We start from the raw sequence: 10,592 nt of genomic DNA, 5'->3' as shown, positions 1-10,592 counted from the left end.
TCTAGAAAATTGCTTATCGTCAATACCACTGAATTTATTGATATTATAATCTTCAGGTAGCTTTGCGAGCGTGGATGTTGGGGTGTTACTTATATACAGACAATTTCTAATATAAGTTTAATAGGTAATGTGATATCGGGTCACCTTGTTGCACACCCTTTTCTATTGGGAAGAAATAGGTGGTTATAATTGTTGTTTATGCATATTTTATAATATAAAGTAAGTATCCATAAGAGGACTTTCACCATAAAATGATGACAAATTGATTCGAAAAGTAAGTCTGGCCACAGTATTAGGTTGTTGCTTCTTGGTCATTGGTGGTACAAGTGTATTGTTATTGGACCACTGGCAATAAAAATATGTTGTTACTGGGTCACAGGTAAGATCAAAGTATTGTAAATATAACTGAATCACATGTAGTACTAGTACCGAGCCTAGTTTACTGAGTAACTGGTAGTGCTAGGCTATCATTACTCGACCACTGATAGTACACGGCTACATATTATTTTCCATGGAATGTATTTAAATAAATGGAAGTGGAATAATGTATTTATGCTCTAATTCGACTGCAATAAAAATAACTCAAATGTTCACGCCAGATAAGTCTCGATTATTTACGTCTAGATAACATGGCCAAAACTGTAGAAAATTCTGAACAATTTTACATTTATATTGGATCATTCATAGTTTCAAAGCGCCATTTAGTGTAGAAATTGAGGTATAACAAAAGAGTAAAAGTACGATCAGTGGCAGCACCAGCCTTCCGAGACTGGGGGCATAAATAGGGCACAGACTGGCTCAATGGAGGACAACTGTTGAGGCTGAATTCAAATTTTGACTACACTGTTGTGGTGTCATAGTCGCAAGTCTCTCATAAAGTGTCTTAAAGGGGTTCTCTCAAGAAAATTTTAGAAAGATAGGATTGATTTTGAGCAAATATTTAGGAGAAAAACGGTGGACATGTAGATCTGTTGAAAATAAAGTGGGGGTACATTTTTGTTATCTTAATTATCATTTTTGTTTACTATTTTGTATTGTTGTTACTTGATTTATGATTTAACAACATGTCTGTGAAGTATGAGTGTGAAAGCGTATGATACGCGCGAAGCGTAGTAAGTATATTGTACCAGAGCATAACAAATGCTTACTACGTATTTGTGTTTTAATAACACGGCCATGGAATATAGTATAGTACGGAAGGTAAGGTTTTGTTTACAAATTTATACTGTCCACTATGTACGGACACTTACGATAACATAACATTAGGGTTCATTCTTGGGTCAAAATCTCTTAGGACTTGTGCCTTCTAGAGTGTTTATGAGATAAAAATTGAGCGCATTTCTAAGAACAAGGGCATCAACCCATATTAAATAGTTTTCGATTTTTCTGATTTCCAATACGGTTCATCCTTTGGTGATAACAAACACTCACACCAAGTTTGTCAAAATCCATAACGAAATGTGCCTTATAGAGTGTTTACGAGCAATTGTCGACAGACGGACATGGGTGACGCCAATATGCGCTGCCCGTTTCAGGTAACCGTACAAAAATCACACTTCCATCACGTCAAAACATTTTTAATGAAAATGACACACAAATTGCAAATAGGTTTATGTAATCTTTGGAAAAATAGTCAATTCGTCTGCAAATCTAATCATTTCCAAGACGTTGATGTTGGGGTCTTGTATAACTTACTACTTACAGAGAATTTATGTGAATCGGTTTAAGATAAATAGGTTAGATGAGATCGGGTTACTTTGTCGCAAACCCTTTTCTATTGAGATGTAATGTGTGGTATAGCTATAATGTAAGTCGGGTGAATACCAAAACCAAATTGCTAAATTGAATCGAATGCCTTAAAAAATTGATTACCATAAAGAGTCATCAAAAGCTTTTTGTTATACAGTCATCAACAATTCTAATATTTTCTATCATAAAATACATCAATTGAAAGGTTATATGGGTCCAATGTTATCTTTTTATTTATTTTATTGCCAACATAACGTATACATTAATTCAAAACAATTCACATAAATAAATTAATACAAAACAATTTGATATGACAATATCTAAATATAATGATATTTCTAACATAGCTTTGAATTCCAAGGTTAAAGAAAGTTTATATATAAAGATGGATATTCACGGATGGGTTGTCACTTGTTGATTAATTATTACTTTGTCTTTGTATATAAAAACATCATTCTGTTCTATTTAAATATTTGTATATCGCTTTACAATTGTATTGAGCACTATTTAAATAGTGAAAATATTTGATCATTATATTTACATAGTTGTATAGATATTTCCATTTTGAAATAAAATACAAAAAATAGCAATGCCATCGTAATACGCCCACATTTGTAATGGCAGCTAATTTGTCCGGGAGAATGACAAGAGTTATCAGTAAATGAATGTTTCTGGGAGTGAAATTTTCATATATCATGGGTTTTGTTTACAGCTTACAATTCAAGAACAAGGGCAATAAATCATAGTAAATATTAATGTGTAGGCGTATATATAAAAATGAATACATTAATTTTCATTTGGTATTTCACCTCTTAAAAATATTTTGTCATAATTAAACAGTGATTGATAACGTTAATGTCATTACTGTCTAGACTTTAACTGGTATACTATTTTTGACTATGATTGCATGTAGCTTGCTCCAGATTTATTGCGTATGTACGAATTGAATTTATACGATCTATTGTTTCAGCTATTGAATTTGAAAAGTTTAGGAGAATAATGTATTGTTCAGGGAAAAGTGGATGCCTACGATTATGATAGAGGATATTTTTGCCAAATCTTTTATTTTGCTGTTCACATCAAAAGCCTCTGAAATTAAGTGAGCAGGATATAGCTGAGCCTGATTGAGTGGCCTGAAGTTTCTGTGTCACGATCTTGTATCCTTTTTTGTATCCTCTGATTCGGTCATTTAAACTTGGGAGTAGAAATTACCTATGTCACTGAAAAAATTTCTCATTTCCGGGCGGTAATTCTGGAAATTTTCTAGGGGAGGTTTCCGGCCACCAGTTTTTTTTTTTTATTGGCTTCAGGCAACAACTTAATTATCGTCCTTTGGATATCGAAAGGCATTTATTTTCGAAACCTTTATTTACCGAATGCAAATCATAGGGGGTATGTATGATCAGGAGCATATTTTTTTTCTCTTATCAGAAATATATTTAAGGTCGGGGTTTGGGTATAATATTTATATATTGGGCTTTAGTATATTTCTATTTCATGCATTTCTTCTCTTTGTTGTTGTTAAACTGTTCCGCCATCTGTTTTAAATATATAAAAATAGGCCTACCATCAACATACTTCAGCATAAAGTTACAACACGATTGGTTAATAACCTAATATTTGTCTTGTTGCCAATCCTTATTTGATAAGTTTTTTTTATGACAAAGAACAGTTACTGCACTATGAAACGGTTCATACAAATACGGATCATGACCAAGATCTCATCGATATAAAGGTACATAATCACCAATGTTACAAAACACCATTGTTATAAACTTTGTTAAAAAAAATTCAAGAAAAAGCAAGATCCATATCATTACGTGAATAACTTTAATTTAATTCGTCTTAACATTTTTAAAAGACGGCCACTGACCCAACTCTGCTTAATTTTTGTTTTCATTTAATATTTCATCCCAAATCTGAAGAAAATTCCGCTGATACCAGTGGCTGTCTGGTTGACCTCTTACTCCAAAAACTGAGAAAGGCCAGACTTTGCTCCCACCTCTTCTATCAATCACCTCATAACTTTTTATTGAGAAAGAATTCCCTGTGGACCTTCCTAGACAATACTGTGATCCCTTTATACGCCCTCTCACCACCTAATAATTCATAGAAACGCCACGGAAGCACGCTGTTAACTCCCTAACACAAACATAGAACTGAGACTGGCAAGGGTTTTCTCCCAACTCTTCTATTAATCACTTCATAACATTTAATAGAGAAGGAATGTCTCGGGAACCCCTCTTGACAATATTGTCATCCCTACTTGAGCCCATCCACCACCAAATGATTCATAGAAACGCCATTGCTGCACACTGTGTACGGTGTTTTCGTAGTTTACTTTCAATAAAGGTACAGAAAGGTAAGGCGGTAAAAGTACACCTGAATTGATATTCAGTGGCGATGAACAAAATCTTCAAATCGTATGTATAACTGTGGCTAAGCATAAATTAAAATTAAAGAATAAAAATCTGCTCCATATTTCAATAAAACATTTATTTAACAAGCAGATTCTTTGGCGTAAGTTGTATTTCTGTTTAAGCTTAAAACACGCATCATTTCAGATATATCTAGGTAATTAAAAATACATTACAGTAGTACAAAACAGTTATTGTTACTTTTCTAACAATTAGATGTTTCGATGATGGTTCTAAGTCTTTAAGAAGCTTATAGTAACATAAGTTCGGAAATATAGATTTCGGGGAAGGGAGAGTTTGGTTCTTCCGCATGTACAGGCCTAGGATGGAACATATATTTCATAGAGAAGTAGTGATAAGCGGGCTGGTTTTTTTTTTATTATTTTTTTTTTGTTCTGATCTGATTATAGATGATATATTAGGTTAATTTGTTACATACTCGTTTGCTATGATGCTATATTAAATTCCGGTTCTGCGGCAATCAATCAACGAGTGCGTGAATTATTTTTAGTTTCCCCTACATATTGTTTTGGACATTTCTTACATAACATAACATATTTTTTCAGTAGAAAAGGCCAGCAGCCCATAGTACAAGTTCACAATATACAATATTATAGTAACAAAATATATAACAGTATGTACAAAAATATATCCAACATAATAAATATTCATACATCATAATCATTTGGTAAACATCTATCATAAATTATAGTTTTACCATAATTCTTTTCCGTAAAATATATGCACGGTAAACAAAAGTTGCTAAATTTTCAATGCTGTTACTATTTACATGAGACATTACATTTTCAAAAATTAATTTAACATCGTATTTACACAAGGCAATAGTGGGCAATAATTCTTTCCTCATATCATCATATAAAGGACATTCTAACAAAACATGAATTTCATCTTCAATAATATTTACATTTCTTGTACTACAATATTTACATACTCTTTCGGGTTTAAGGATATTCTGCCATCTTCCAGTTTCTACAGATAAATCATGGTTAGAACACCTGAATCGAGTTAGTGCAACTCTATGTTTATAATTATGTATATTTAAATAACTTTCAAATTCTAATGATTTCTTAAATAAACAATAGTTTTCAAGTTTTGAGTTGAGATGGATGTCAATTGACCATTCTTGACGACAACAATCTTTAATTCTTTGTTTAAATTCCGACATGAATGTCGTTACACTGATAACACCCGCCTGTCCCAAACATATCCAAAACCGTATTCGTGTAATATGTTTCTGATATGAGATGCCCAGTTAACTCTCCCAGCTTCATGCAAACCCAGAAGCATATTATACGCCGCTTTAGGGTATCTATGACATGGCAAGCTTAGTAATTTTAACCAATATTGAACACAGTTACATATATATATTACATATAATGGGAACCTACATGCAGTATAGACTTAATGAATTTGAGCTGCAGTGCCTCAATAGAGTCTATGGGTTTAAAGCCCCATATAGGAGAACCATAACACAAAATTGGCACAATCATACGAACATCATACTTACAAGGAATTAAGTAAATTAAATTCGAGGTTTCACAATCACATGCTCTGGGAACGGATAGAATAACTCATAAAATATCGAACTTGCTATTCTATTTGACGAACAAAATTCATGTCGAACTATTATATAACAACGAATCTGTGACAAGTTATTGCCATTGATATTTTTTGACAGTTATTCTGTGCGTTACACTTCATGTTGATGAAAGCCTATTAAATAGCGTAATTGATCTTAACACTTCTCCACTTCGAGTATAAAGCCAGTAATGTAGTTGCATCTACTGAGGTAACTTTACCACATTATTCTTTTTATTTGTTTAAATGTAAATATTAAAAGGGCAGCTTGGTGTGTGACTGGCGGTCCTCCGTGGAAATAACAGTCTTCGATGGCAGACAGACGTCTTTCTGCCTCGGCTGAAGCTTATCTTTGCATTCTTTTTGATTCGTAATGCTAAGCGAGTGTCTCTTCTCTTGGGATTAACTGATGGAGGCCCGTTACTTCCCAATTGTTCTGGTCGACTTTCATGGCTTTTATGTCCTTTTTGCATTCGCCATTGAAAAGCAGCTGTGGAATGTATTTTTAAGATATCTGCGCCCGACACGGCCTAGATAGAGGATACATCTCTGTTTCAGCTCTTACGAGGACGTTGTTCGGTACCTAGTTCTGCCAAGCCACGGATGTGTCTAAGGTTTCTCGTGTGTTAACTATTAAGCTTTCACTTTTGTCAGTCAGACAAAGTCCAGGTATCGCTGCCATACAGACTGTCCCGTAGAGTACTTAAAAAATAAAGACATTGCTTGCATCTCCCTATATGAGGGTATTACCTAATCACTCCGAGAACAGGATAATACTTTGCAGCATACCTGATCGAAACGGACCCATGACAAAAACAATCCTTAACTAAACACTTGACATAACGGACTTTGGAAAAGAAGTAATAAAACAGATCCATTTATGATGAAAAAATGGAATATGGTTATAAATTTTTCTCTCTGCATGACTTACCGCGTTAATGCGTTTTAAACACCAATGTCGATCGATAAACAAAATATGAATTTGTTCACTTAGAGAATTGTTTACAGACTGGTGTTTCACCTTTATATAGTTATAAATTCTGGTTGCAAAGGTGAGAATATTAAGCTTAAATTTGAAATTTCAACACATAAGATAATATTTTATTATTAATATTGATTAAATGTGGCGTTAATGCGTGTGTTCTGGGTAGGCAATAGTAATATGTTGCCGCGTGTAGAAGTATCAATGAAATTGACTCACTTTCTCTTCAAATTCGGGAGTCATGTGTTTTTTTTCCAGCTAATATATGCGATAATTTCCCGTTAAGTTACGTTCTGGTGCGTCTTTTGTGGTGATACGATAGTAAGTGCAAGCCGCTGTAGATATTCTTATTTGCCACAAACGACAAGGTTGAACTTTTTAGGTAACTTACATTTGTATCGATAACGCGAAATATTTGCCACGAGATCCACTGATCAGGTAAGCTGTTAAGTATTTCGATGCGATACCAGAAATGATTTCAGTGATTCGATTAAAGAACAGTTACCAGTAGACTAAAAATCCATTAAGTTATATATATAGTAGGGATACAGGCTGAAAATAGATCAGTTTTTCAGAGTAACAATAATGTTTTAATATTTCCAAAGGGGTACCAAAATTATTTTCAGTCTGTCCACCAAGCTGTAAAGGAGTATAAATATTCAGTTAAAGATCACTACTAGGTTAGGCCAAGGAATATATTGAAGACAGATCCATTACGATTTAATTTCTTATCCATGTAAAAATTGACAGGTTTCAATAGTGTCTCATTCCGGTTGCTCATTAATGGTAGCTAAGGTTCATTTTCATTTTAAGCCTTCTCGTTTATCATCAAACTGACCTGACAAAAATAATTTGAAGCCTGTGAATTGCAAGATAAAATTATGATCAACCACGTTAACGTTATATCTAGAGGCATGCCAACTTTCACGATGGTCATAATTTACATACATTAAATATACCATGATTAAGTTGTTGCGATTTGTTTGGATTTTGTATAGTGAAAGGGTTCATTTGAGGGTTAGTCTTATACGAGAAGTCGCATTTTTCAAGACTTGGGAAAAAAATTCCCAAAGAAATGATTTTCGTTTTATTTGAAATTACATGCCTAGTAGACGCCAAGAAAAAAGGCCCAAAGAATCTGGCCATGGGAAAAAAAATTTTTATGGCGGATTGAAATCCATGAATTAACTCCTATTGACTGCAAAATCAAAACAACTTTGGACCTGAAAAGATAATTTCCAAACAAATGATTTTCATTTTATTTGAAAGTACATGCCTAATACCACAAAAATTCCGCTTGGGGAAAAATTTTATGAAGGATTGAAATCCATGAATTCACTACTTTGGACTGAAAAATCAGAATCTTTATATTAAGTTTTGACCTGCTTAGTAGGCTTCCCAGAAAAAAGTCCCAAATGAATGGATATTTTTTTAATAGGAATTCAAAATTGAAAAGGACCCTGTATGACATGTTATTCTCAATGCATATATTTCTCGCTATACCATGTAAGGCATGATTTCATTTTCCGGGTCACTGAGCCCAATCGGGCTATAGTTTTTCATACACGGACGTACTTTACACAGGGTTTTTGTTTACCAAATGTGATAAGTGGCAGTGAAACACGCCATATTATATAGGTAGCTTTCCAGAAACACGTGGACATAATATTGATGAAAAGCGCCTTGATTGATAAGGTTGGCAAAGTGGAACAAAGAATCTTTAGCATTTAGTATTGAGGCAGAAACCTTGCCCATTTAACTATTCGCGAAATACCACTCGGTGGTTCATAGTGCTAAAAGGACAGATCCAGAAGACGAACTCTGAAGAGCTGCAAATTACCACTTCGTGATCGTGCAGATGCGGCAGTGGTAAATTTTCGATAATGATGCACCAGACGCTCTCCAGAGGAGTTGGAAGATGGATTGAGGATTGTTTTGTCCTCTGATGACCGACATCGATGCGTCAAGAATGCCACATAAATATGGCCTGGCATACACCAGTTTTGGTGGTCGAGGGCAAATCGAAGGAGCACCATGAGGGTCGACCGTTGAATTGATTGGTTCTGAAAAACCTCGCATTCCGAATAGATTGTCTCGCCATCTAATCCCCATCACTGCTATGTGATAAACAATAGTTGGATTGGGCTTCGTGACCCGGAAAACATATGATTTGATACCTTACATAGCAAGAAATATATGCATTGTGAAAAACCTGTCATACATCCGTCTTCTTGAATTCTTATTAAAAACAATTCCAGAATGGGACTCCTTGAGACTTTTTTCTGAGAAGTCTACTAGGCATGTTATTTCAAATAAAACAAAAATCATCTCTTTGAGTATTATTTTTCCATGTCAAAAGTTAATATGAAGATTCTGATTTTTTAGTCCCTAGGAGAGAATTTATGGATTTCAATCCTTCATAAATTCTTTTTCCCAAGCCGGATTCCTTGTGACTTTTTTCTGGGACGTCTACAAGGCATGAACTTTGAAATAAAACGAAAATCATTTCTGTGGGAATTTTTTCCCCAGCTCATCTACCAGCCTAGGAAGTCGTTAATAAAACACGGATTCTGCATGTCGCGCAGTGATGGGTTGAAATGAACGTCAACAGTACGTGGGCAATGGAGGCCGAACACAAATATAAGGAAACGAAAATGTAATCTAATTTAATTAGATTGCACCTAGTCGAACCTCAGATAAAGAGTTCTGAAAGAGCCAAAAAGTATGGTAAGCTCGAGTCTGGGTTTTCTAGACAGAAGCATATAATTGTCAACCTTGTTAGAGGCTTTGTACGAGAAATCGGTTTGTTTTTAGAAATGGGATGAAGAGCAAAACAAGGAACTTTTAGTTTAAGTTTATACCTTGCATTTAGGATCATGTCGGTTTCATTCGATTCCAGGTCGGCGAGAAGATGAAACGTTCTAAAGCGGTTATGGTTCTTATACTAGCTGTTGCCTACATTGGATTTTCTAGTTCTAATCAGCAATCTATTTCTTTAATTATCAACCAATACAGGTAATTCTGTTTCCAACTTTACAAAAAAAACATCTCACAATAATAATAGCACAGCTTTTCGCTAAAAATCAGCATTCTCTTCTCTTGATTATGCCAAATACTGGTAATACTGTTTTCAATCCGAATTGCTAAAATACATCTTAAAAAATATTTTTTATTTATTTTCTGTCGGTTACATCATGCGACGAATAATCTTGCAACCTTTTCAACTTTGACCTGGTGACATTAATGCTATCCGAAGTACCTCTTGCGTAGCCTATTATGTAACCATAGGTTTAAATGTAGATTTTAAAAAATTGATCATGTTTCACAAAAAAGTACATCATATTGTATTGTAGTGACGATGGATATCTAAATGAAAAACAATTTCTGAGGTTGTACCATGACTTGAGTTGTATTGGTCATTCCTCACAAATGGTTCATGAATCTCGAAACGCACTGAATGTTCATCAGGAAATAAAGCCGGATTATGATGCTCATGAACAAAACATTTCGGTAAGAATTCAGCAATGTTTCAACTTCAAAATATATATCTATGAATGTGAATGGCGGTGCAACATCACGTCCGTCTTCTTAAGTGATTTGGACAGTATGTGGCTGATTATGGTACCCTCAATTTCAACATATAACCGCGATAAAGTTCATGCGAGGTGGCAAAATCTTTGCTTTTTAATAAATAGGAACTTACAAAAAATGAGCAGAACAGTGGGTCGTAAAACTTCATATCATATTTTATAATGAAGAGTGATATCGGGTGTCTAGAAGACAGGCATAACGGGATTAATTGATTTGTTCTTATCCAACCTACTTTAATTATTTTGATTTTCCAA

The sequence above is a fragment of the Lottia gigantea genome (genome assembly GCF_000327385.1).
Source record: "Lottia gigantea unplaced genomic scaffold LOTGIsca_86, whole genome shotgun sequence".
NCBI classification, from domain to species: domain Eukaryota; kingdom Metazoa; phylum Mollusca; class Gastropoda; family Lottiidae; genus Lottia; species Lottia gigantea.
This window is presented reverse-complemented; position numbering follows the sequence as displayed.